At 46.4% G+C, this 26781-nt stretch overlaps 1 protein-coding gene and 1 long non-coding RNA gene across 5 annotated transcripts in view; one reads left to right on the top strand and one right to left on the bottom strand.

The window, feature by feature from the left end:
- The window catches only part of Gpam (glycerol-3-phosphate acyltransferase, mitochondrial), a 65017-nt gene extending 49905 nt beyond the window's left edge, over positions 1-15112 (bottom strand). For all 3 annotated transcript variants that reach the window (XR_004516298.1, XM_033761433.1, XM_010634625.3), the window contains exon 1: positions 14784-15112. The gene's annotated coding sequence lies outside the window, so the exon portion shown is untranslated. The remainder of the gene's footprint in view (positions 1-14783) is intronic.
- Positions 15113-15215: 103 nt separating this feature from the next.
- LOC104869389 lies at positions 15216-26208 on the top strand. 2 transcript variants are annotated; one of them, XR_004516299.1, is made up of 4 exons: positions 15216-15731; positions 16548-16642; positions 23098-23263; positions 23711-26208. It is a non-coding gene; the product is annotated as an uncharacterized LOC104869389 (long non-coding RNA). The 2 variants fall into 2 exon arrangements; XR_782303.2 differs by having other exon boundaries at positions 23098-23352.
- The last annotated feature ends 573 nt before the right edge of the window (positions 26209-26781 follow it).

Below are 26781 nucleotides of genomic sequence, written 5' to 3'. Positions count from 1 at the left end.
GATAAGGTTTAGTTGACTTTCAGCTCTGGAGTGGTGTGATATGCCTTATGTACATAAGGTGAGTTTTTGAACAGTGATGTAGTTACAAAAATCAAATTACCTAGTCGGTTACTAACCCCATTTTTTTTTTTAATCCACAGTCACTCTTAGCCAAATTCTACTTAAGCAAGCAATCAACTGGCACAGCTCTGACCTATGACCTGGTAAATTTTTCCTGTTCACAAACCAGGGGGTACATGTATAGGAACTCTATAATTAATTGGGCATGTGCTTCAACATTACAACCTGCCCATTGTCCAGACACATCCAAAATGGTACTTATTCTGAACCACTAATTAGAGCTCAACGTATTACAGCTCAAGGTAGTATAATTGTGAAGGGTCTTGGAGTGGTGAATATAAACCCAATTTATGGTTTTTATCTCTCAGTGCCTCATTTCCCTCACCTATAAAACAAAGCTAATAATAGTACCTATTCTCTAGCATGACAGTGATTAGGAGTTAAGATACACAAGGCGCTGAGACAGTGCCTGGCAAGTAGTGGGTAGTCTGTCATGCTGGCAGTTGTCTAAGAGTTCTTAGGGAATGTCTCGTCCTCTTGAAGGAAGGTTTTCTCTCATCCAGGCATCATCCACTTGCTTTCACATTCACAGCCCGTAAGTGAAGGGGCTGATGGTTTGGAACCATAGGTTTGTCCAGCTTCGACCCCAGCACATTTTCCTTTTCTGGTTATAAACCTGTATAAACTTTTCCTTCGATGATTGTACTATTGACTAAGTCAGTAAAGCCCATAAAGCAGGACTTCCTAATGTTTCGGCATCAAAGCAGAGAATCTGATCTGATGGAACACCAGATTTTCCCCCCTTAAAACCACACATATAAAAAAGTTGCCTTTGAGCAGGCTCATCATCTTCTTGGGGAGCCTGGCTTAACAATCTGGGTTTGTACTATGGCCATTACAGAAAACAGTGTGGAGATTCCTAAAAGAAAAAACCCAATTGAAACAGAACTACCGTATGATCCAGCAATCCCACCTCTGTGTGTACAGCCAATGGATGAAAGGGTAGAGAAAATAAAATATACACTCAATGCCTTTTATTTTATTTACTTTTTTTTTTTTTGTACCAGGCATTGAACTCAAGAACTCGCACATGCCAGGTAGACGCTATACCACTGAGCTACATCCCCAGCCCCTACTCAGCCTTTTAAAAGAGGGACAACCTGTCATTTGCGATGACACAGAGGAACCAAAGCTTGTGCTATGCTAAGTGAGACAACTAGGCACCAAAATACAAATACTGTGTAATACCGTATGAAATTTTTAAATGTTGAGCTCACAGAAACAGTGTAAATAGTGGTGACCAAGAATAAGCAACAGGCGGCTAAAGGGTACAAGGTTTTAGTTAAGCAGGAAGATTAACTTTGGAGATATACTGCATGAATGGTATGGTTCTTCTTTAGTTAAGAATAATGTATTACATACTTGAAAAGTGCTAAGAGAATAGATTTTAAATACTCTCACCAAAAAGTGCTAAGTATATGAGGTAGAGGTTGTGTGATCTCGATTTAATCATTCCGTAATGTGTGCCTAAAGGAAGGCATCATATTGTACATCACATAGCTATATTTATATAGAGATGATTTTGTCAATTAAAAACGAACAGTAATTGAAAGCTTGACTTTGAAGATGGCCACATTTTGATCTTGTTCTTTCAACAATGTCTAAAGCAAGAGAAGACAAAAACATATATTTGCACATTGTAAGGAAAGTATTAGACCCAATTGTCCCCTCCTAGGTATCTTCATGAAAGAGTTAAAGACATCATATTACAGTGACACATGGGACCCATGTTTATAGCCTCACAACTCATAATAGCTAAATCCTAGAAGTGGCCTCTATGTCTATCAACAGATGTATGGATGGGTGTATATACCCAGTGATGTATAAATGTAAATGTGATGTATATACACAGTGGAGTACCAGTCAGTCATAAAAAAAGATAAATATAAGTCATTTGTAAGAAAATGGATGCACCTTGAGACCACAGTGTGAAGTGAAATAAATCAGACACACAAGCTAAAATATTGCATGGTTTCCCTTATGAGACACCCAAAGCATAAATAAAAGTCAAAATAAAAGATAGATAATAGGAAACAGGAAGACAGATTTTTTGCAAAAGGGAACCAAGGGATAAAAGGAGAGGGTGGGGAGGGAGGGGGAGGGAAAAGGGATGAAAAACAGAAAATGTGTTTTGTACATGCACCAATTCCCATAATGAATATAATCATTTTGTATGGCAAATATGTACTAATAAAAATAGGATTTGTAAAATGTAAAAATATTATTATTACCATTGAGCTGAGTAGTTCCATGATTTTGTGTGCGCCATGCTGGGGATTGAACCCAGGCCTTCTGCATGCTAGGCAAGTGCTCCACACTCTGCTACATCCTGACTTTCCTCATGCTGTAGTTTGAAAATGGTTTGCTTCCCTGAACCTATGCAGGGCCCATGTCCTGAAAAGTCCCAGGTCCATCACATTAAGAGGGTGCAAGCGTGCTCCAACTACAGCATCTAAAGGTGGGGCCTCTGGCAAATGCTAGGGTAAAATAGGGTCATTAGTGTGGCGTCACCATTATTAGATGCTGGTGGATTTACAAGAGGAGGGGAGGGAACACAGAGGAGCACACACATGTCCGTGTCTGTTGCCATGTGCCACCTCAGGACTCTGCCAGCAAGAAGACCTTCACCACATGACTTTGCAGGTCTAGAATTCTGAGCTAAATACAAACTTCCTTTCTTTATAAAGTTAGCCTGCCTTAGGTATTTCATTAGAGTAGCAAAAGCTGACTAATGCATACTTCCAATCAAGGGCTTCGGAGCCAGACATGGTGGTGCACATCTGCAATCCCAGAATTTGAGAGGCTGAAGCAGGAGGATGGTGAGTCTGAGGCCACCCTGGGCAATTTAGTTCTAGTTGACGATAGAGTTCAAGACCATCTTTTAAAAGGGAGTGGGGTAGGGTTAAGGGGCATGAGGATGATGAAGGGGGAGGATGTAGAAGAGAAAAACAAGAAGGATTCATCCAAAATGGATAAAGGTGTGTAAAGCAAAGGTCTACTTTTACCTCTAAGTGAGCGAAGGCATACTACTGGCCATTGTTAGCAATTCTGGGGGCAGTTTGAGTAACTGATGATATCTAAGGTATTCTTTCAAACCTCACAAAGGTAAAATATTATCACTAAGGCTCTTCACGCCTCTTCAATGGTCCAGACATAAAAGAAATGTTAATTATGGGAACCGAGCTATGAATTCTGAATGACCCCAGGGACAAAACCCTTATCTGGTGGTCTTGTGTTACAGGAAATTTATTAGAGGTTTGAAGATTACCTTAACTGATTTTTACCTTAAGTGCTCTACATGGAGAAGCATTAAAAGCTCCTGATAAGAAATGATTTCAAAGAGGTAATGGCACTGGTCATAAGACCTGCTGGGTGAATTAGGGGCACTGTGAGGAGAAGAGTCCCAGTGCAGTGTGCTGGTCACAACCAAAAGCTGCCACTTTGACCAGGGTTCAAGAGGGCCTGTGCTCATTCCTGTGTCCAATGGTGACCAAAGCAAGAATAATAGTACTACATGCAATGAAGATCTTAGAATGAAGCCAAGGATCAGTTTCATTCTTCCCCACCATGGTCTCCAACTGCCTCATAGCTCTGAGTTGCACACTTTCCTGAGGACTGCACATTCAGACCCACTTTAACCCCTGCCTGCCTTTCCTCTGCCGTCCTCCACCATGCTCCCTGCCCTTGTTATCTTAGTCTCCAAGGCCATCTTGCTGGTCCAGGGCCAACCCAAGTTCCTACCAGCTCAAAGCTTCTACATTTATTCTCCCTCCTGCCAAGAATGTTCCTTCTCTAGATATCTGTGTGTCTGATTCATTCTTATTTTTATCTCTTAGCCCTATTAGCAACTCTCTGTACACTGCCTGTCACTTTCTTCCATATCATTCTATTTAGAGCACTTAGCACCCTCTGAAAATAACCTGTTGATTTCCCTTCCTGATCATTGCCTATCCTCCCCATTAGAAGGAGAGCTCAGGAAGAACAGGAACTTTCTGTCTTCATCTTTGCTGCATACCCCCAGGCCAAACACAGAGAACACACTGGCTACACATGCTCAGGAGAAAGGAATGACTAATCAGCATCAGACCTACCATTCATTATCTGCTTTGTGCTGGGCACAGAACTGTGGGTTCTCATGAATACTATCGCACTGAATTCTCATAGTAACCCTCCAAGCTAGGCTTTTCTCTATTATCCCCCAGTGCAGATTAGGTTTCATGCAGAGTTTTTTCTACGTTCCCAATATCACAACTAGCTAGAATCCAAGACTTTGTTTGAACCCGGGCAGGTTTGACTCCAACACCCCTACTCTAAGTCAGGAATCAGCATATTTCCCCTGTAAAGGGCCAGATAATATGTATTTTTGTTTTGCAGGCAAATGATCTCTGTCAAAATACTCAGTCTTCTTATAATGTGGAAGAAGCCATAGACAATAAAATAGACAAAGCAGACTGATGGGATTGTTTGCCAATAAAACTTTATCAAACAGGCGCAAGACAGTGATTGGCTCAGGGACCACCGCTGGCCAATCCCACATGTCCTCATTTTATGCAAGCTGTACTAGGAAAGGGTTCAAACCACAGAAGAGCTAAGCTCAAGAAAAGCATTACGTGTGCTCTGTGCCTGGTGAGTCCCCTTTGAATAGAGAGCACATAGTGAACAAATAGTTAAGTTAAAAAGACAAAATAACAGATCACGTTGTGATAGAAATCAGGACTCTGTTTATTCAACAAACTCTCGACTGAATTAGAACCATTACTCACAACTACAGTGAGATTTAAACCAAATAACTTATTCTGTTTTAATCAAGGCTCCATTCGCAGGATCCTCTTACATGATTTCACATTTTGATACCCTAATAAACTGGCAGAGATGTTCATCCCAAGCTGGCCCAAAAGAGTCGCTGTTGAAGAAAAAAGTTAAAGCTCAGCCTCTTTTAGCCACTAAGCCCACACTACTATCTTTCTATCCAGAAATCTGGGAGTCACTGGCCAGAGGGACCAGAAAACACAGGTTAGTGGTCCAAGCCAGCCCTGAGAAGTCTCTTGCAGTCTTGTTTAATAATTCAGAGTGGCTTTTGAGACCAAATGTCAGCCTTAAAGCAAAAGACCAACTCTCCAGTCCTTTAGGCCTGGGCTGGGAGCCAGGGTGGAACTCTAAAGAGGCAGAGGACTAAGGGACACAGGAGGTCCTTTCTGTTGTGTTTGGCTTTGCGTATAGACTGGAGCCTTGAAGGACCGCGCTTCCTCTGGGCCCTCTGGTCTGAGAGACAGAGGATTCACTCCTGTGTGTGTACACATGGTGTGTTGTATTGTGTGCTGTGTGTATGGTGTGCGTGGAGTTGTGCCTGTATTCGCAGCATACACTACACTCAGTTTCTCTTCCTATTCCACTCAGCTAACACAGAAAATCAGCAATGCCCTTCTCTGGGGTAGCTTTGTAATCAGAAAGACATCAGAGAAAAATCTCCATTTCTCTCGCCCTGAAGAAAGAGCCCCACTAGAAACAGCCCCCAAGCAAAATTCCCTCTGCAAACCTCACATGGTTCTTATGCCTAATTTCTTCAACTCTCGGGCCATTTTCTAAACATGGGCTTTAGGTGTTTGAGCCAGAAACTGGCCCCCATAGGGCAGAACCAGAATCTGGTGGTGACTCTAGAGATGCAACACCCATCACTGCTCCACCACTGACCAGCCCAGAGGCCTTGGGGTCCTCTCTCCACTTCTTATCAGTAAGAGAATGAGTCCACTTCCTACCTTTTCATCTACGCAGCCTGCCCCTCTTGGCTATCTGCTTGATGGTTATTAATTAAGAGGATACATGTTATTAATACTGGATTTCTGTTAAGCACTTAGTATCTAGAGGACGGTGGCATCTACCATGTCCTTTCTATGTATTCTGTTATTTAATTTTCATAGCTTCTCAGCCAGGGAAGGAGCCTTATGACCACAGACTTTTCAGATATGAGAAACAGCTGAGGCCCAGGTCACCCAGGGAGTGGTTGACAGAACTAGAATTTGAGCCAGGTTCCGTTTTTTTCAAGAACTCTACTCTTCACACTCCCTATCATCCCTGGTCAGGGTTTTTGTTTGTTTGGTTTTGGTTTTTTGAGACAGGGTCTCACTATGTAGTTGAGTCTGACCTAGACCTCACTATGTAGCTCAGGCTGGTCTCAAACTCACAGCGATCCTCCTGCCTCAGCCTCCTGAGTGCTGGGATTACAGGCATGTGCCACCACACCTGGCCCCCTGGTCAGGTTTTGACCAGAGAGGAAAATGTGGCTCAGAAACCCTCACCTCCCTATCCCTCCTCATGATGCCTCTCCCAAGCCAGACTACAAAACACCAAGGTGCCTTGCAGAAGGGGTTGTGCAGCAGCTGCTGCAGGATCCAAGACGGGGCCTTTGCCCTGGGACTTCAAACCCTGAGCGGGAGGAAACCTGCTGATAACCACAGAGCAGGAGACCCCTTTCCCTCGGTCATGTTTGTTGGATAGGAGACATAAACACACCTGAAAATCTCTGTTCCTGGAGGCAGTGTTTGTTTGACAAAGGCAGGCAGCATCTGGTGATACAATCGACCTGGGGTGGAGGTCTCCCCAAAACAAACAGCAGGGCATCCTTAAGAAGATAAATCAGCCCTGGCCTGTTCAGCGATCCTCCTGCCTCAGCCTCCTGAGTGCTGGGATTACAGGCATGTGCCACCACGCCTGGTCCCCCGGTCAGGTTTTGACCAGAGAGGAAAATGTGGCTCAGAAACCCTCAACCTCCCTATCCCTCCTCATGATGCCTCTCCCAAGCCAGACTACAAAACACCAAGGTGCCTTGCAGAGGGGCTTGTGCAGCAGCTGCTGCAGGATCCAAGACGGGGCCTTTGCCCTGGGACTTCAAACCCTGAGCAGGAGGAAACCTGCTGATAACCACAGAGCAGGAGACCCCGTTCCCTCCGTCATGTTTGTCGGACAGGAGACATAAACACACCTGAAAATCTCTGTTCCTGGAGGCAGCCTTTGTTTGACAAAGGCAGGCAGCATCCTCGACCTGGGGTGGAGGTCTCCCCAAAACAAACAGCAGCACATCCTTAAGAAGATAAATCAACCCTGGCCTGGGGGTGGGGGAAAGGCACCTTGGTAGAGATAGCAGAACAAGGCTGGCTGGCAAATGAAAGGTTTTCATAGGCTTCATCTCCTCCAAGGTAGGGGAGAGAAAAATATTTTAGAATCTCTAGCGATTATCGATCTCATTGCTTTTCTATACAGTGAGCACCAGGTTTTATCGATGATGTATAGAGGCAATATTTTACAGATGAGAAGACTGAGATTCCATGGCTGGTTAAGAATCTGAAATGAGTCTTCCTGTTTTGCACTCGACCCCGTGACTGTGCAGACAGCACCCTCAATTAATGACTATTTCCATCACATACGTGGCACTTTCTCAATAGAAGTATACATGTACATCTGCTGCAAAGCCTACGCCAACGGGACAAAGGGGCTCATGCAGGGCTGCACCACTTGCTGATGGCAAAGCTGGGATGAGAAATGTTCCTTGAAGCCTGCTGCAGTGTTCTCGCTGTGACCTCAAGGCAGCCAGAGGCACTTAGTGCACTTCTATAGGTGCACAGTTCCATAAACAGAAGGGCACCACACCCCTATGTTCCTTGAAGCCTGCTGCAGTGTTCTCGCTGTGACCTCAAGGCAGCCAGAGGCACTTAGTGGAAAAGAGATTGTGCTTCTATAGGTGCACAGTTCCATAAACAGAAGGGCACCACACCCGCTGCTCTCCAGTCCAAAGCAGCCTCCAAATAAACCAGCAGGGCAGGCTCCAGAGGATTAGGACACAGAACTCAACAGAGACTGCTCCCCTCCAGGCTGTTGCTGCCTATGAGCTTCGCTTTCCCATCCCTTCCTCTTCTCCCAGTTGATTACAAACCAAGCACAATAATCGAGTCAAATAAAGTTTTAGTACTTAGTTAAGTTAAAAATATTTGCACTTATGGGTCCTATTAGATCGTGGTAGAAACTGATTCTAAAATGTACTAGTTGTTTGCTTTCTCCTTATCACCAACGACCATCTTTGGCCTAATCTGTCCCAGGAGATATGTTGGGTGCCCAGGAGGGCTGGGTAGGAGAAGAAGACAGGGTCTACCAGGATCACACACAAGTCGCACCTTTGACCTCAAGAAACTCTGGGTCTAAGCATGAGCTTTTCCTCCTTCTCCTCCTCCCTCCTGTCGTGGTGGGGGCAAAGCCAACACTGTAAACATGGCTAAAACAAATGCTTACGTACAGATAAATACCTCAGTTTAGCAAGACAACTTATTTTAAACAATTTCAAATAGAGAATTATCCAACTACAGCCACAAACTTGGACTTTACCACTTAGACTACTGGGATTTGGCTTGTCTAGTGGATATTTTTCTCTTACCCATCAAGCATTTCAGGGGACCTCCAATACCCTGGACCCTATCCAAAATGTCAGGATTTCCAGGTGTATTTTAAGACTTCACATAACCACAGCAGATCCTGGGACTGAGAGAGTCCCCACTATCTGCAGTCAGGTAAAGAGCCCCATATTTTGACTATCCCAAGAGAGGCTACAGGTGTCTTTTACAGCAGCCTCTAAGCTGCAGCTCATTGGAAGCTGGTGATGTGGGTTAACACAACTCTGAAGATCAACTTTTATCTTGATATCAATGAAAAATTAAACATCCTGATAACACTGACTCCTCATAGGTCCTATTTCCATTGCAACTGTTTTTTTGAGGCAGTTAATTCCCTCTTAGATTTTCATGAGTTTGGCCCGGAAAGCAGATACTTGATGCATTAAACATACAGGAGCCAAAGATACCAAGAAAACAATGGGTTCTATTTAAGAATTTGGCTGCCACAATTAGCTAAGTATCCTGGGGAAGTGAATGGAACTTGAATCTATTGCCCCTGCCACTCCACTACAGAATATATCAGAAATTATGAAAGACAACCAGGGTTCAGCGTGGGTTTACTCATGGACGTTAGCCACAGTGACAAGAAGGTTTTTGGACATAATTTTCCAGACCCTGAGCTATCACAGTATAGTCAACAAAGGGAGATTCACTGTCTAATTCTGCTCTGACATTAAACCAAACAAAAACATCGACTGACAAACACCATCACTTAATTAAAGAAAGAACGCTTTATCATCCAAACAAGCAGAAAGGATAGACTCTCAGTAAAAAAGAAGCCTCTCAGATTGAACGTGTATAGCTGCATGAAACACCTGCAAGTTTATCTTTAGTCCTTCTGTCAGCCTAGCCTGGAAAAGGCATGGGAGACCAGCACACACCTGCAGTCAGAAGTGTGCTGATGTGGGTGTAAGGAATCACAGGAGCTGGCTGGAATGAGGAGGTGTTCCAGGACAAGGGTGAGGGGTAGATCGGGGGGGACTGGGGCGCCCTGTAAATATAGTGTCCTGCTCCGTGGTCACACTTTCCACTCTGTAATCTTGCACTCAATATCCTGTTTAATTGTCCACCCCTTCTAAGGGGCTGTGATTCCCGGAGAGCTTTGCTGCCCCATCACAGACTGTTTAGAGGTGGGGCAGGGAAAGTGCTATGGCAAGGTGCTGCTGAAGGAGGGGCGCCCAGCACCCGGGCCACACAGTGCTGCTCCACGGCCCCGTGTGATCTGAGCGTGCTGTTCTGCCCGGTGTGGGGGTACCCCAGCCTACCCAGCAGGCTCACTCCCAGAGGCATCCACAAGATAAATTAAATTCACCCCAGGGAGGGAAGGTGAGCTCACTGGGGTCAAGACTGTCACTGCCCTGACAAGGTGCCTCAGACTCAGCTCCTCTTCTTTGGTGCCTGCAAAGGCTCGCGGGGGGCGGAGTGGGGGGGGGATGCAGTAGGCGGGAGGAGCCGGCCAGCGTCCTGCTGCTGCCTGGTCTCATTCTTTTAGGTTGCCAAAGCTTAGAAGAGCTCTCAAGAGCAAGGTCTCCCCTTTTCCCAGGCCCTTGTTCTTTATAGCCACTTTCTGGAATTGATTCAAAAAACAAACAAGCCCAGATACTGTTCCCAGCAGCCCTGGGGGTTAATTTCTGCAGCAACTGGGCCCTTCCCTGCAGAGAAAGTCCAGCCCACAGCAAAAGGGTCTTGCTTTCAAGACTGTGAGTTTTTAGCCAATCTGGTTTCGAACAGGATCTTGAAGCTCACTCCACAGTCACATTTTCCGCTAGACCTACAGGAGGCCAAATGCAAACCTTCCTAAGCCCTTGCACTGAGGGAAGGAGGAGACTGTTGGGGAGAGGGTGCCTGCTGCTGCTGTTGCTGGAGACCCAGGCAATGGGGTGTTTTCATTAGTGTGCCTTACATCTCCAACGCTGAGAATACTTGGAGAACTGGACTCCATCACTATGGGATTAGGAAGGCTGCAGTCTCTGGGAACTGAGTGGTGGCAATGAGCTTTCCACAACAACTCTACTGTCGTTCACCTCTTCCGAGCTGGGGGAGGGGATGGCCTTGGGGTACAATTTGCTACTCAGCCTCTTTGGAGAGCACTTAGTCTAGTGCTTTATGGGGTAACATCTCCATTCTGTCCTCAACACTGGGTCCTTTCTGAGCCCTCCTTCCAAAAGGCAGCTTTCAAATCCAGAATTCAAATGGAGAAGAGTTGCGTGCCCTGAAATCTCCATCCAACTCCATCTTCCCATGATAATTGTTCTCCTGGAGCATCGCTTGCTGAAACACTGATATTCCAGGGAGGTTTCGCTGTAGCTGTGCTCAGAAAGCAGCAGGCAGGGACTGACTAAAAGACAGCTGACGGCAACAGCAAGGACCCACGTAGAGAAGGTGGAGAATTGATAAACCTTTGGCGATCAAGGGCACAGCGCCCCCCTCAGGCAAGGCGGGACACAAAGATGCGGACAGCACCATCCTTTCAGGACCCCAAGGTTAAATCTTTCCTTTGCTCACTCTTCCCACCACCACCCAGGGCCCCTGGCTTTGTCTGGGGTGGGGGTGTGGGGGAGATGCTAACCAGCTCTTTAGAAAGCTGTGGTTAATGCCCAGACCAGAGCGCTCACAAAGACCCTGTGCATAGTGCCAAAGGAACAGGGTGCTTCTGGTACAAGGCCAAGAGGGCAGCCGTGGGAGCACTCGTGTGCAGCCAAGGATCCCTGGGCCCTTCTCCAGATCCTCAGCTCCCGCAGCTCCCAGCCTCCCCTCCAGGACCCCCCAGTAGGCTGGTCACCCAGGCTGCCCCCACAGGACACAGAGAGCTCAGCAGGACGACATGGTTCCTGCCAAGGGGACTTCTGAGAAGATGACCCCAGGGAAGTGGATGTCACTCCCTTCTCCAGTGAGGGAAGCAAGCAGGAAGGAGATGTGGAGAGCAAGAAGCTTCCTGGAGATAGGGTGGGTGGCTCTTCCTCCTGGGTCCAGCCTCCCCTTCTGTGGAGGTGGGAGGCCCATGCCTCCCTGTTTGCACTGTTCTTTGCTGTGAATGGAGAGGCTCACCTGACTCGGCCCTTAAGAATCACTCGTACAGCTCCTTCATTTCTTTTGCAAACTCTCCCGAAGACAGCAGGACCTCAGCCAGGCCAGGGGCCTTGGCCCGCTGCATTCCAGGCAGTGGCCCAGGCAGTGTGCTCCAGTGCTGTCGGTTCACCACAGAGCCTTTTCATGGCTGGCTCCTGACCCATCTGAATCAGGTCTTCTGCTCTTTTCTCATCACAGAAAGGAGCAATCTATTTATTTATGTGATCTTTTTAATGCCCCTTGCCCCGTTCAGTTGTAACTTCCACCTGGGCAGGTGGCTTTCTCTGCCTTCCTCTGCACTCTCTCCCCAGTGCCTCCCACACAGTGGGTACAGAATCTGGGCTTGCAAAGACCCCGTGAGAGAAGTTGTGCACCCACTTTACAGAAAAGGAAAGGATGGTTTCAACCACTGAAACAGCAAATGGTATAGCAAGCAAGGTGCAGCTTCACACTCTACTACATCTCTAACAAGATATCAAGACACCAATGAGAATCCCTTATGCTGAAGGCCTTAGTTTAGGTTCTTCTAAATGTGTTGTTCTAGAACCAAGTGCTCCAAGGCCATCGCCTGAGAGGGGAAAAAAGGAGAATGGGCCCCTTTAGCTCAGAGCAGAGTCCCATCAGTGACCAGGGAGGCAGGGGAAGGACAGGGACATCTGTCTAACAGGAATATTAGGGGAGACTAGCCTCCAGAGTGCAGGGAGCCCAAAGCTGAGGGTCTAGGGCAGTGGTGGAGAATCTATGGCATGCATGTTATTCGCTTTTCTTTTAAGACAAAAAGTGTTAATGTGTGACTTGTTTTTTCTAAACTAAAACCTCGGTACTCAGGTTTAATTGCAGGGCTGGCACTTTGTGATCCATTAGTGGGTTTTGGTTGCAGTTTGGTTCCCTGTCACTGGTCTAGGGAATGTCCTTGCCACGTGAAAAGGGCCAGGGCCTTGAGACTGAACCATACGACACTCACCCTCAGCTCTAGCAGTCAGCAGCTGGGACAAGTGACTTCTGCCCTCCTAGTCTTAATTTGTTCATCTAAAACAGTGGCTGCAAATCTATGGCATCCATGCTGCAGCGGGCTGTTTGTCATCATCAAGAGCTCTAAAAGCTTCCCATGACTGACCTAAAACACAGGGTGGTGCCAACCCCTCTACATCTACAGGGGGATAGATTTGCCAGCACTGTACACACTGTGCACTGCCAGACAGTGAACATCCACTCACTAAGCATTTCCTCTGAGGCCACAGCTGAAGGCCCACTCAGTCTTCAGGAGAGGCGATGCATCTGTGCCCCTTTGGCATCATATCTGAGCTCACAGCTGGGAACACGGTCGGTGCCCACAGCTCAGCCGCATGAACCCATCCGATGGAGCCCATGAATGTGTTGCCATGTTCCTACTATCAGCCTGCGGTCATTCATCCAGTCTTACATTGACTCATTCAGCCCATGCAGCATCGTGGAGCAAAAGCACGGGCTCCATTTACTGTGCTCATTCATCCATTTCCTTAACTCACAGTTTGCTCATCTGTTAAGTGGCCAACATACGGAGCAGGCACTCCAGCAGCATCAGCTGTTAGGATCAGTAAGAGCCCACCGCGTGCCAGACACGGGCTCTTGGCCTGGCTGACCAGTCATGAACACTCCCTGCTTCTCCAGAGCTGTGAGTCTAGCACAGACCATGGAGCTGAAGACCAGTCACAAGACAACGCGGCAGAGGCCCAGTCAAGGAAGTTCAAGGCAGCCTAACCTTACAGCGAAGACTTCCTGAGACCTGGCCGTACCTGGGTGCTGAGGGCAAGGGGAGGGGGAATATACATAAAGCAGAGAAGACCAAAGGTGGCAGTATTTGGCCATGGCGTGTGCAGAGAACTTGAAGAACATCCGCACGGTGAAACAGGGAGGGAGAAGGGTGATGGAAGGTGCCAAAGAGGTCATTGGGACCCAGGCCATCTGGACCATGGCACAGGGGAGGAGTACTCCCCAAAGAGCAGAGAAAACCCAGGCCCAGGAGCTCGGCCTCCTACAGTGTCTTGCCTTCTATATCTCAAGGTGCCCCATGAAATTGTGCAGGGAGCAGGCTTCACTCTGGTGAACTTCAACACGGAGTTCTCTGAGCGCCCCCAGGGAGGTCCTCGGGCCCCACAAGAATCTGCGGAGTAGAGTAGGGAGAAGACTCTTCCAGCCTTGGCAGCCCAGAAGGTCTGAGCCATGGCCTCTCCCACCACAGCTAACACAGGAGGGATGACCTGGATCCAAACACCTGAGAATTAAGAAGTCACCACAGAAGCACCTGGGAGTGAAGACTCTCAGTCACCAAGACCAGAGAAAGGAATGCTGCGGCCTGGCTCTTTCCTAACCTATAATGCGTATAGGAGGAAATAAGTTTTAAGAATATTAAAGTACCATAAAAGCATTTTTCCCAACTCAACGCTAAAATGAAATTGGTTTTTATTTTTATATTGCATCCTCTCTCCCTCCCTCTCAATCTCCCTCTCTCTCTCTCTCTCTCTCTCTCTCTGTCCCACATCCCACTGAACTCAACACAAACTGGCTTCTTTTATCTTTTGTTTTCATTCCAGCTGGTTACATCCCTGGAGCCCAGCATTCATTTGTAGGAGGAAGTCCTTGGGCACAAAGCTGTCTCCCCAGTCCAAATGCAGAAAGCACAGCTGAGCTGGGAATAAGGAATAAGGGAGAAAGTGACCCAGGCATAACACAGATCTCAGGCAAAGTGGGGACCAAATTCAGAAAGGCGGTGCTCAGCTTGACTCCTCCATTGCCTGAAGCCAGCAACGCAAGGGTGCAGTCGAAGGACTTGGTGGGGCTTTTAAAGACTGTGAGCCATCAGCAAATCAAATGTAATAGCATTTCACGCTAAAGTAATTAGATTTGTTTAATAAGTATCCTAAAGCTCCTCAGGGGTTTAGGGCTGGGAGCCAGGGCAAAGAATTGCGTGGAGGCCAAAGAAGGAGCGAGACCTCAAGGAGAATTTTACGGGGAGCAAATGCACGCAGCACAGGTCTTTGCAGCTTTCCCAAGTTGCAGGCACCTCACGCCTGAGACCCTCTCCCAGCTGTGTCTCCTGCTCCTGTGCCCCTTTACCCTACCTTTATGCCTGATGTTCCGACACCCTAAGAAACTGGCCCCCGAGTTTTCAAATACCTGTCTCCTTGACTCCGGTGCTTGGAGGGTTATTCGCGATCAGTTGATGAGCAAAGCCGACCAAGTTTCTGGAGAAGACAACCCCGACTGTGGATGAGTACAAAGCTCTTCCGTGGGCTTGTGCGTGGGCCTGGAGCTAGAGGACTTCGGGTGCTCTTCGGTAACCTCAGAGACAGCCTCCTGGCAACAGCAAATACTCTCAGCACGGTTTTGAAACACCACAGGAGGAGGAAGGCTCGCTCATTAAATAATAACAGGCTGGAGATAAGGCCTGCTAGGCTGAGCCTGCTCAACCAATCACATGCTTCCTTCCAACTGCAAGGGGAGGCAGGCAGGCAGGGCTTCTGGAGTGAGTTCCAGGCTTGTTACAATTTAATGATGCAGTGGGTGGTGTCTTCTTGGCATTGCCTGCTGGGGGATTTTCTAACTGGGAGTGAAGCTTGGGCTCAGTAGCCTCATTCCCAGAGAGGCCTCTGTCTAGGGGCCTCAGTACAGCATCCTGAGCAGTCACGGGGAGCTGCAGGCTCCGGCCTGGCTTCCTCTAACTTGGCCAAGAGAGTTCTCCGGGTTGCCGGGAAGCGAACTCATAGGACACCAGATGTGTGGCCCGAAGTGTGACCCTGAAGAGCCTGTGGAAACCCCAGGGGCTTGCTCTCATGTGATGGGAACGTTTTCCTTGCTATTTCTTATTTGTAGTGACTACTGTAGTAACTTGGGGCTTTTCTATCTCTTTATCCTTTGTAGCCACCTTTCCTGTCTAATGGCGTCATTCCTCTTTTCTCCTAGAAGGGGTGCTATAGAGAGGGTGGATTCTAGGGCTGAACAGACCTGCAGGTGGGTAATGGCCCTACATCTTGCTAGCGCTGTGACCAGGCGGAGTTGCTCAAAGGGTGAATGCTGAAGAACTGGCTCCGCTTCCTCACAGGCTCCTACAGGCCCTGAGAGCAGGTCAGTAAACCCTTACATGGTGTCTGTACATGACTCGATATTTAAAGGGACTTAAGGGGACCCTTGTGTTATGTGAAGTACAGTTCATCCAACACGTTTTTGTCACACCTTCTATATTAGAGAAGATTCTAGAGGCACCAAAGTGAGCAGTCCCGATGTGGCCCCCTGCCTTGATGAAGATTATCACAGTACAGTATGGGGGCATTAATGAAAAAGGTCCTTACTACAGTGGAACCAGTGGCAGCGCCAGGGAGGGGTATGGTCCTGAAGGGAGTGAGCCTGTCCAGAGAGAACAGGGAAAAGTCCCAGGAACTCCCTGCAGCGTTAATACTGGTGGTGGTTGGGCGGGGGATCAATATTGTCGCTCCATCTTAAAAATTATAATAGCTATGTAACTCACTGTAAAATTCAATGACTTCTAGTATATTTACAGAGTTGCACAGATATTGGCAGACTCAACTGTAGAGTATTTCTAAAAAATATTAGGAATGGTATTCTCCCACCCACTCTCAGAAAACCCTTGTCCACCCCTAGCAACCACCCACCTAGTCTGTGTCTCCGTGGATTTGTCTGTTCTGCACATTTAATGTTAATGAAATCATAAACACGTCCTTTGTGACTGGCTTGTAGCATAATGTTTTCAAGGTTCATTTTTCCCTTTTTATTGCTAAATAATATTCCGTTGTGTGAAGACACCACAATCGGTTTATCCACTCACCCAGTGACAGATATCTGAGTAGGTTAGACATTTTTGCTACTCTGAATAATGATGCTAGGGACATTCATGTATAAATCTCCTTTCTCTTTGATCCACAGATCCACAAACAGAGCAGAAGACACAAAGGAAACAAAACAGCTGAGAAAACTCGCCATCACCGGGCTTCCCTCCAACCAGGATTTTTAGTATCAAGGTACAGTAGTAGCTGAACCTGACATTGGCACCGACTTTCACACACATAAAGTTGTCGCCCATTTAATCCCCGCCACAACCACACAAAAAGATGGTGTTATTTTTATTGCCATTTCAAAGAGAAGGTCATGGAAAATGAGAAAGTTGGAGTAAATTACCAAAAGCTACCTGCCCAATATTGAAGCCAGAAGAAAATCCCATGTTCTTTCTACTCATCCTCTCCACACACAAAATAGCTCCCTTCATTCCTTTACCTATTCAGCTACGATATTTAGGATGTTTCGTTCAAAGAGAAGAAGAAAGAGGAGAAGGAGGGAGGAAGGAAAGGTGGAAGGAAGAGAGAGAAGGTGGGGAAATTAGGTCACCAAATGATTGTTATTGTTCGCACTCTAAAATTTTCGCACACTATATCACGTTACAGAAGAGGGGTCTAAGGCTGAGAGAAATGAAGTACTGAATTCATCACGAGGCAGAGAATTGGTTAGCCAGCCACTGATGATGCAAAGTCAATGTGTACTGAGTTCCAACACAGGCTAGACCAGCTGGCTTCTTGCCTAGCACCGACCCAGGGCAGTGCCTCCGTGGGTGTCTCAGTCGTTCAAGAGGGAGGAAGGAGGGCTTTGGATGGGGTCACTGTGGTTTAAGGAGAGACAGTGAAAGGATCACCCCATCCACAGGGGAGGGGGTGCAGAAGGGAATAAGTGACTCTGAAAGTCTGAAGGCACAGGGAAAGCAGGTTATCAAGAGCCAAAGAGCAGCAGTGAAACCAGAGAACCTGGGGAAATGTTCCACTGCCAGGTTGGCCAGTTTCCCAGCATGACTCAGCCACAGAAATGTTTCACCCCAACCATGGAGGCCATTTGATCAGCACTCTGAGGAAATGTGCTGGGGGAATGGTGTAGAAAAATTGAACAGGGGCAGCGAGTGTGGTGACTGGGAGCTGGAGAGTGTCTAGACTCTCCTCACCTGTTCGGTCCCAAAGTCCACAGCTCTGGTAAAACTAGAGAGGGGCCTCCCCGGAAGGAGAGGGAGAAAACTCTCAGAGTGGAGGAGGGGCAGGCCAGGTGAGTGCATGTGACAGAGAAAGGCCAGTGAAGAGCGGCTTTTATCAGGGAGTAGGGGCGACAGGATGGAGAGCAAAGGAAGCCCTGGATCTTAGGTTTGAGACCACCATGCATCTCAAGAGCACCAAGATCAAGTCAACTTCATTTGATTACTGTTGTAGTCAGGGTTTTGGCAAGAGAATACATTTACTACAGGACACATAATTTATAGGAATATTTTATAATAGTCACCCAAAAGTCAAATGCAAAGGAGTGCAAGAGATTAACCGCATACTAGGGGCCCAAAGAATTCAGCCAAGGGCCTAGACCGCAGAAACGTCCCACCCAAGTCCAGCTAACAGCTTAGAGTCCAAGGCAATGTCCTCCTCCTGGAGTCCAGCTGGTGGCCTTGAGCCTACAGCAATGTCTCATGTTTGTCCATATTGAGGAGCTTCAACCTGGAAGGCCCAAAGAAAGGCCAGTGGTGAAAGCCAGAAAACCTACGCTGCAGTGATGAAGGACTTGTGCCACCAGGCTGAGGGATCCACGCTGAAGCCAGGAAATGATGTTCATGGTGAAGAACACAGCTCCTCTGATGAGAGCAGCAGTCACTCCCAGGGAGCTCCTCCAACTAGAACATCAGGAAAACCATCCGAAGCAAGGTTCTCCTGGAAAACCAATAGGCCACCATCTTCCCCTGCAGTTCTCTTTTTATGGCTATTGGCAACAACCCTCAGGTGGATCCTCCACGTCCAGACCAAGCTGACTCAGTTTAGCTGGGCTTTCCAGTTGACCCTTAGTTAATCCATTATAATTGCTCTTTTACTTCTTTGGGCCCCTGACATGCAGAACTCACTACACATCCAACAAATCAGAAAGTCAGAAAAGCTCTCTTAGGGTAGGACAAGCTACTTCCAGGCCCTGCAGAAGCCTGGGATACCTGGGATCCGCTTTTGGAACCTCAATGGGTACCTTTAAATCTGCTCCCTTTCAGACCACCAGGGAGCAGTGGGCATCGGGTTTCGGGACAAGGTCAGCATGTGTCAATCTCCTCTGCTCTTCATTTCTACCATGGTGTAGGTCCTCGGCCAATATTTCTTGATCACATTTTCTGGTCTCAAAAATTCTATAGGGTGAGAATACCCATTACAGACAAGAAAAAAAAAATAAAGTTCGAGGTGGAATAGCCTGCTTGAATTCACATAGTTAATTTAATATGTGGTAGTGTTGGGTTTGAACTATAGTCCATCTGACTCTAAAATCCATGAACGTCCCATTTCTGTTTTATGATGCCACTCAGGGGAGTTCCTACATTTATTTTCTTTCTGTATCAAAAGTTTCTACTCGTCTTAGTGACTTTTCTAGCCCTACCAAGATCATTTGTGCATGTTCATGTATAACATACCTGCCTTGCGAGGGCTGTGTGTGTGTGTGTGTGTGTGTGTGTGTGTGTGTGCTTGCATGTGAATTCTGCACCTTCAGATAAGGATGTGGGATTAGTCTTAATTTCTTAGGTCTAAGTAAAAGCCCATTCTTAAGATAGATGTACTGTGTTGGTTTCTTACTGTATGTCAGCACCTGAGCAGAGAAGATGACTCCTATGACCAGGACATTCCCCTACTATAACTATTTCTTAATACCTTGCCCCCAGATGGGTCATTTGTCCCAGAGAAGAATTTTCATACCACCTTCCATCAGTGGAACCCCCCAGCAATGATATCCGTTAATACACATGTCACAGCCAAACAAAAACCCACTTTGATTCAGGCCAGATCTGTACTGTTGAGAATGGATCAAAACCCCGCACACCCATACACACACATTTGACAACTGAACATGGACACCACCCGATTTGTTTCAAGTTCAAAAGCATCTTAGCACCAGGAAGTTGATGTAAATAAGAAAAACGGGTTAGATGTAGCTAAGGGGGAGTCCTGGGAACTGTGAACAAATGGAGCATCTGCCACCTCCATCCAGATATTGCCAGGGGAAAATGTAGGTCCAGTGTGGTAAGATCGTTTTAACTTCAAGGGAGGCTGGAACCATGGATGAATTGTGTAATCATCATTTGATTTAAATTTGGCAACTGTTCAAAGAAATAAAAAACTTTTCAGGTCAAAAATCCCACACAGATTTGCAAGATAAGCTCAGCCTGTGAGCCATAGTTTATGTCCTCTAATGTGAACAAAATAATCATCTGCAGGCAGCATTTACCAACTTGCAAGGCACAAAAGTTTCTGAGTGCACGGTGAAAGTCCATCCTCCAGTCCTCCCGAATCTGAGGTCTTCAAATGCTTAATAAACACAGGCTCCCAGAAAAGTCCTCCTGGGAGTCCCTAGGACAGAAACCAGAAACCTGCATCGCAACAGGGCTCCCCCCAACCCCGAGTCATTCAGATGCACACTAAAATTTGAGAATCATTGACTCTGAGACCCAAAGGACCTAGGTTGTTAAAACATTTGAGTGTGTCCTGAAAGCTCTGGAAAACCAGTGGGAATGCCATGATTCACCTTTATTTTCCAAAGATGGCTCCAGGTGGGGCCAAAAGATGTTGTCCTTAGTGACCCCAGAACAACGATTCTCAGCTTGCAGTCTGGGCCCAACTTATACTGGAATCACTTTGACATTCTGTTGAAATTCAGGTTTCCAGGCCCTTCTGATTCACAATTTCTTACATGAGATTACATCTATGGCTAAGCAGCAGAGTAAGCACTTTGTAGAAAATGTGGCCAAGAACTCTAAAGAAAAGATACCATTATGACCATTTACAGACAAGAAAAGGAAGGTAAACTGTGTGAGAGCAGTATAGAGGGTGTTCTAAAAGAAAGAGTGTCTCTATTCCGCAAGAACACATTATTCACCAGTTAAATTATATGTGGTTTAAGGATTTGCTTCATAATAATGTAAGAGGAGAGATGTGGGTAAAGGTAAAGATGAGACAAAATCTACCATGAGTAAATTGTTAAAGCTAGGGGATGGGCTGTTGAGAGTCCATTGTAGGATTTTATGTTTTCAGTATTTTTTCTAAATATTCTTTTTTCCCATAATAAACAGGAATAAAAGCCTTCATGCATCACAGAGCTTAACAAATCTATGGTTGCTTAATGAACGGCTTTATCCATTGTTTATGCCTCACCTGCATATTAGCAGGATTCCAGTCATTAAGAGTCCTATAAAACCACACACAGATCTCTACAGATTTGTTTTTCCAAAATGACTCATAAGTGTCCACAAGCCAGAGACTCGCTAATATAATCACTGTACTTGGCATGGAGACTTATGCTTAGTAGTAGTCAGTGAATGCCAAATGGGTGGAGGCAACTCGGCTTGAAGGCTGCTTGGAGGACACACACCTGTCCGACTGCCAAATGGGAACATCCTAAGCTTTCCCCTGGGAGTCCAGTCGTATGCCCCCAGCACACCCTATTCCCAGCAGTCTGCCCCTTTTTATTGCCTGTGCCATTAATGAACACATATTTGCTTATTCAAGTGTGCACATCCAGTCTTCCCAGCTGGGCCACGCCCACCACTAGTTTTTATTTAAAGTGTTTTGTTGAAATACAAAACTCCTTTAGGCATTATTTTTGGCAGTTTTTTCATTGCATAGTAGAGCTGAGTAGCTGTGACAGAGATCATCTAGCCCACAAGGCCTACAATATTTACTATTTCACCCTTTGTAGAAAAGTTGGCTGGCTCTGTGTGCTTTTTGTTTGTTTGTTTGTTTTGAGACAGGGTCTCACTATGTAGTTGAGACTGACCTGGAACTCACTATGTAGCCCAGGCTGGTCTCGAACTCAGAGCGATCCTCCTGCCTCACCCTCCCGAGTGCTGGGATTACAGGCGTGAGCCACCACACCTGGCCTGGCTGGCTCTGTTTTAGGATGATATATATCCATGAGAATGCTTTGCTTATGGCTCTAGGGCCCCCAAATCTTCCCAATTTATTCCCCTGAATGAGTAACATTAAAATAGAACGTTCCATTTTGGTGCAGAACAATTTAATTTATGACAAAAGTTTTGCACTGTCTTTGAACATAAACTGGGAGGTCAAGAGAATTTGTTTTATATGCAAATTAGGGAGCTATCCCTGATGGGGAGTTTTTATATGAAAGATAGGGAGCTTGGAAGACCCTGGTTATCAGAGACTTTCAGGCACATCAAGTGAACAATTTCGGCCCTCCAAGAAGCAGATGCCATGGAGGAGTATATCCCGTATTCTGAGTAACTACTTCGAAGGTAATGATGCACAGTGCATTAATTGTTGTTATTTTCTTATTTTAAAAAAATCTAGTGGGAAGATGCTTGTGCAGGATTAGGAGAGGGAGCAGAAGTAGGCAGGCCTTGGACCACGGTGCAGATCAGGCCCCTGGGAAAAGACGGTAAAAGAAGGAATGGGTAGGAAGAGACTCAGCCTGCAGGGCAGCCCTGAGAAAGTGTCCATGCTGAGAGGGGGGTGCCCCAGGCTCCCACTGTGTTTAGCCATTGCCCGGGAGCAGCGTGGGGAAGATGGTGGTGGCAGGCATGCCATAGTAGGTCCAATGTGGCAGCTGTGAGAGGACATCAGTCTGCTGTGCTCACAGCAGGTGCTCTGGAATGGGCGCTGGGCACCGTCCCTACCTCGGTCAGACCAGAGGCTACAGAGATCTTAGGAATTGTTCATCAGAAGGATCAAAGCTTTCTGTAAAATATAAAAATACTCGGGAGTGAAAACATACCCTGCAGCCCCTTAGGAGACACGTTCCCTTACAAATATAAAATAGGTGGATCTTTGCCACCTGGAGATCAACTGTCCTTTGTGGACTCTGACAACAACCATGGAGCTTGACTGCAGGAAAGGCATGTGTATCAGTCACCCCAAGTGTTCCAGGCTTCAGGGTCACCTCCTTGTTTAGGTCCAGATGACAGGTTCACAGCAGAATCATTTCTGCAGACAACAATATCCTTTCTTGTTATTAAGCATCTCAAAAGCACATGTCTTAGGACAAACTTGTCTTGTTTTTATGTTTTGTTTTGTTTTTTGGTACTGGGGATCGAACTCAGGATCTTGAGCTTGTGAGGCTGGCACGGCGCCACTGAGCTAAATCCCAGCCCAAATTTGTCTTGTTATACAGCAGGTCAGGTCATTATCCCTCCCCATACGTGAAGCCTTCCCTAACGTCTGCTTTCTCTCCCCACTCCCATTCCCTACCACCGCCCTGTGTTGCCATCTCCTTTCCCTTCCTTTTGTTGGGATGGAGGAAGCTGCTGGAGGTTGAACCGTGGCCTCTGCCAAGTGCCCTACCACTCACCTGCCCTTATTCTCCTCCACCACATGAATCACCAAGACTCACTTTGTAAAAGATTAGAGTTCATTATTTACCACCCTCCACAGGATCTCAGCTTCTTAACAGTAATTTTTGTTTTTCCTCACAGAAATGTCCCTGTCATCTAGAAGAATGCTTGGCACAGAGAAATATTTCTGAAATCCACTTAATGAATAAGCAAAGGAATCAAGAACCATGTATTTGGAGCATGGCTGAGGCTCTATCTCCTCTGGGCACCTCCTCTGACTGCCCTCAGAACTACATTGCTATTCTGGGTAGACTGCACATTCATTTTATCAAAACATTTGTTTTGAGCCCCTGCTCTGTCCCAGATTCCAGGTTGGACCCTGAGTTTACCTGAGAGGTAAAGCAAAGTTCTTGCCCCCAATATTTGTAACAAAAACATCTGGTTTGGGTTTCCAATTGCTCCCCTGAAAGCAAAGAAATGCTGAGGAAGGGAGGAGGCTGACACTCCCTGAGCACCTACTGTGTTTCCAGCACATGATAGGTGTTCTTCAGGAACCAGGGAGTGTTCTGTGGGAAGGAGGTAAAGACAGAGAGCAGGGTTACAGAGCACAGGTGTTGGGACTCAGGCAAAAGGGTACTGAGAGCTGTTTTCCATAGGAACTAAGGAAAGGGAGTTTGGAAGAGACAGGGCCCAAGACTTGGACCCTGAGACCCTGAGCACTAACTTTGCTTCTCTGTTTCTCTACCTGTGACAGGCAACTGGTGGCCTAAATGACCTTGCATGCAAACATCTACCATCCTTGCCCACCAATCCTTTACTTCCTGTGGTCTGTCCTGATACCTCAGTGGAGAAAACCAAAGGTCTTTCCTGGAAGGAAGGTCAATCAAAGTTGAACTTCGACTTCTGAGGCAACATGATCTTAGATGCATAAAAGAGCTCAGTGGTTTCTGATTTTTCCCACTAATTCTAGAGACTTCTCTCTGTTCTGCCTGTGCGTGCTGGGACCACATCATCCTGGAGACCAACCAATCACCGTCCTAACTCTTCTCTTGCCCAAGTGACTTATCTGATTAGTCATGAGGTCCAAACTCCATTACTCTCTAGTTACCAAGAGGCCTTGACTCCTGACCTTTTGCCTGCCCCAAAGCCAATGCCATAAGATTGGCTTCCTGAGCAAGTCCTCTCTTGTGCTGGTCCCCATAACTGAAGATGGATTGAGCCGGGAAAAGCTTAACCATCAGCTCAAGACACACACTGAGTATTTACCCCTGTCTTACAAGAGCAAACAAACAGGCAGAGAAGTCAAGGTTCCCTGCCCCGCCCCCACCATTGCATAACTGCACACAAGGAGAAATGCATGTCAAGTCACCTGGTGGCTTTTGGAACCACAAATAGTGTGGATCAACTTGTTCCGAAGGCTCATTGGGCAACCACACTGCCCTCTTTCTTCTTTGTTGGTCCATTGAGCCACAACTTGCCCTACCTGGCTAGGCAAGAGCCCCAGCACCACAATTACAAAGCTCTGGAAGCAAAACTCCAAAAGTCAAACTGACCAGATCCCACTCGTGATTGTGACTGGACAACATGATCTGAGCCCCCAGTCATGTCCGGGTCTTTCCAAACACAACCTCTCTTTCAAAAATGCCATCTCACCACTGAACAGAGTCATGTAACTAGTGACAATAATGAAAGAATGGATAACAGGAAGGTGAAGATATTCTATACATCAAAGAATGTACCAGTGTCATTTTAGCATTTCTGCTTACTATTTTCAAAAACAAACATGCTGTGTCTGTGGGTTCCATAAAGATTTCCAAATCCACTGTCGGAGAAATCCTTACACATTCTGCAGCCATGAAATGAGAAAGGCAACACCAGAGCACTAATTTTTATTGATCATCTACTATTCACAACACACTGCTGGGGATTGATACATAGCAGCATCCAGCTCAGTCTTTGGCTTGGGAACGCTGAGTGGGTCACTCTATTAGTCCATTTTCCATTTGTATAACAAGATACTTGTGCCAGGAATGATAGCAGAGAAGTTTATTTAGCTCAGAGTTTTGAGGTCTAAAGGTCTAAGGTCAGGTGCCCTATCTGTCTGGTCTCTGCTGAGAGTCCCCTGGATGCAGCTCAACATACCAGAGAAGGAGGAGAGGAGCCAGCAACTTGCAGGAGGGGCCCAGTGCGTGGGGTGGCCTCACTTTATAACAAGAGACTCTCAGCAACTCCACAAAATCAGCATTAATCCCTCCAGAGGGTGGCAGTGCCAATGACCTCATTACCCGGCACTGGACTCTTCCTCTTAAAGGTTCCATCACGTCAACACCAGCACACCAAGGACCAAGCCTCCAGCGGCATATACTTTGGGGACAAACCACATCCAAACCGCAGCAGTCACTAAAAGCAGCTTAAGGATGGGGAAGTGTTATAGCCTACATCCTAATAGATGAGCTCAGATGCAGTCCAATATCCCACTGAAATGAGTATCTGAAACAGATGCCCCGCTGCACTAGGCGTCCTATTGTGAACACGACCCCAGATGTTCCCGTAGAAGGGCTGATAATTTGGCATGGAGAAATAAAGGACACACGCGAATAATGCTGGATCCGACAAGATCTCGTGCATCCAGAATCAGTTTGAGACCAGTAACGGCAAGTGAGAGAAACCCATCATTACGAGGCTTAAGCAATATGGGACAGATTTTTTGTCACTCATCGAGAAATCTGGAGATAGACTGGAGAACTGCCGGGAGAATCATCAGTAGTTTCTCCTACCCTCCCCTGCCGTGGACTTTTGTCCTTGCGTTTTCAAAAATGGCCGCAACCATTCTGGATATCACATCCATATTCCAAGAAGAAAAAGGAGAGAGGGAGAAGTATTATACAGGGCCAAAGTGTCTTCTTTTATAGTTGCTGTCTTTTTACTGAGAAGAGAATGCTTCATCAGGCATCTGCTTTCATCTTTTCACCAGAACAAGCTCCATGGCTACTCCTAGCCACAAGGTGACCCAGTACTTTTCACCGTACAGATCCCAGAGGAAAGGAAAGCGAGGAAAGTGATTTAAAGAAGTTTCACTGGACCAACAGCATCTGCCATTTTTATCTCTTTAAAAACAAGTTTGTAAATGTAATTGTGTTTTAAGAATATATTTTTAAGGAATAATCGTACACATGCGTGGTAGCAACTGTCTCTGAGTGGCAAAATTACAGTTTTCATTTATTTTTCTGTACCACTTGATTCTTTTTGTTTTGGTTTTTATTTTCTATGACAGAAGTGTATGCTTTTATAATAAAGCAAAAACATTTTTAAGGGATTTTCTCACTCCGTGATATACCATCAAACGGAATGGCAGTATACATGATGTATTCTCAGTTTCCACACATATATATGAGGGAAGGGAAGGCCTGGAAAGTTGCCCCCAGGCATTATGAATACAGATCATTTTCACTTTCTTCCTCTGCTTTTTTGGTGTTTTTCCCAACTTGATCAAAATCAAAGAAATATTAGAAAGGAACAGTATTTGTGGGTGAAGCAGCTGTATACCCAGACGTGGAGGAAATGGTCTTTTAAGCCTAAACTGAAAAACATGGGGAAAGAAAGGGAGAGGGAAAAGAGGATGGAGGAGAGGCGGTAGGAAGGAAGAGGGAGAGGGAGAGGAAGAGGAAGGGATCTTACTGAAGAAACGGCCTTCTTTGTTAAGACCAAAGGGTGCCCTAAAACACTGCCACTCCCCTCCCCACCCCCAATTCCCTTCTCCAATGGCAGTTTCTGCTGAGAAACATTAACCCCCACTTAACATTCTTCAGGGAATTCTCAAGCCCA

This window comes from Fukomys damarensis, unplaced genomic scaffold, assembly GCF_012274545.1.
Source record: "Fukomys damarensis isolate Sample0158 unplaced genomic scaffold, DMR_v1.0_HiC HiC_scaffold_8, whole genome shotgun sequence".
Taxonomy (NCBI): Eukaryota; Metazoa; Chordata; class Mammalia; order Rodentia; family Bathyergidae; genus Fukomys; species Fukomys damarensis.
Note: the sequence above shows the minus strand (reverse complement) of the source record. Positions and strands in the feature narration are given on the sequence as shown.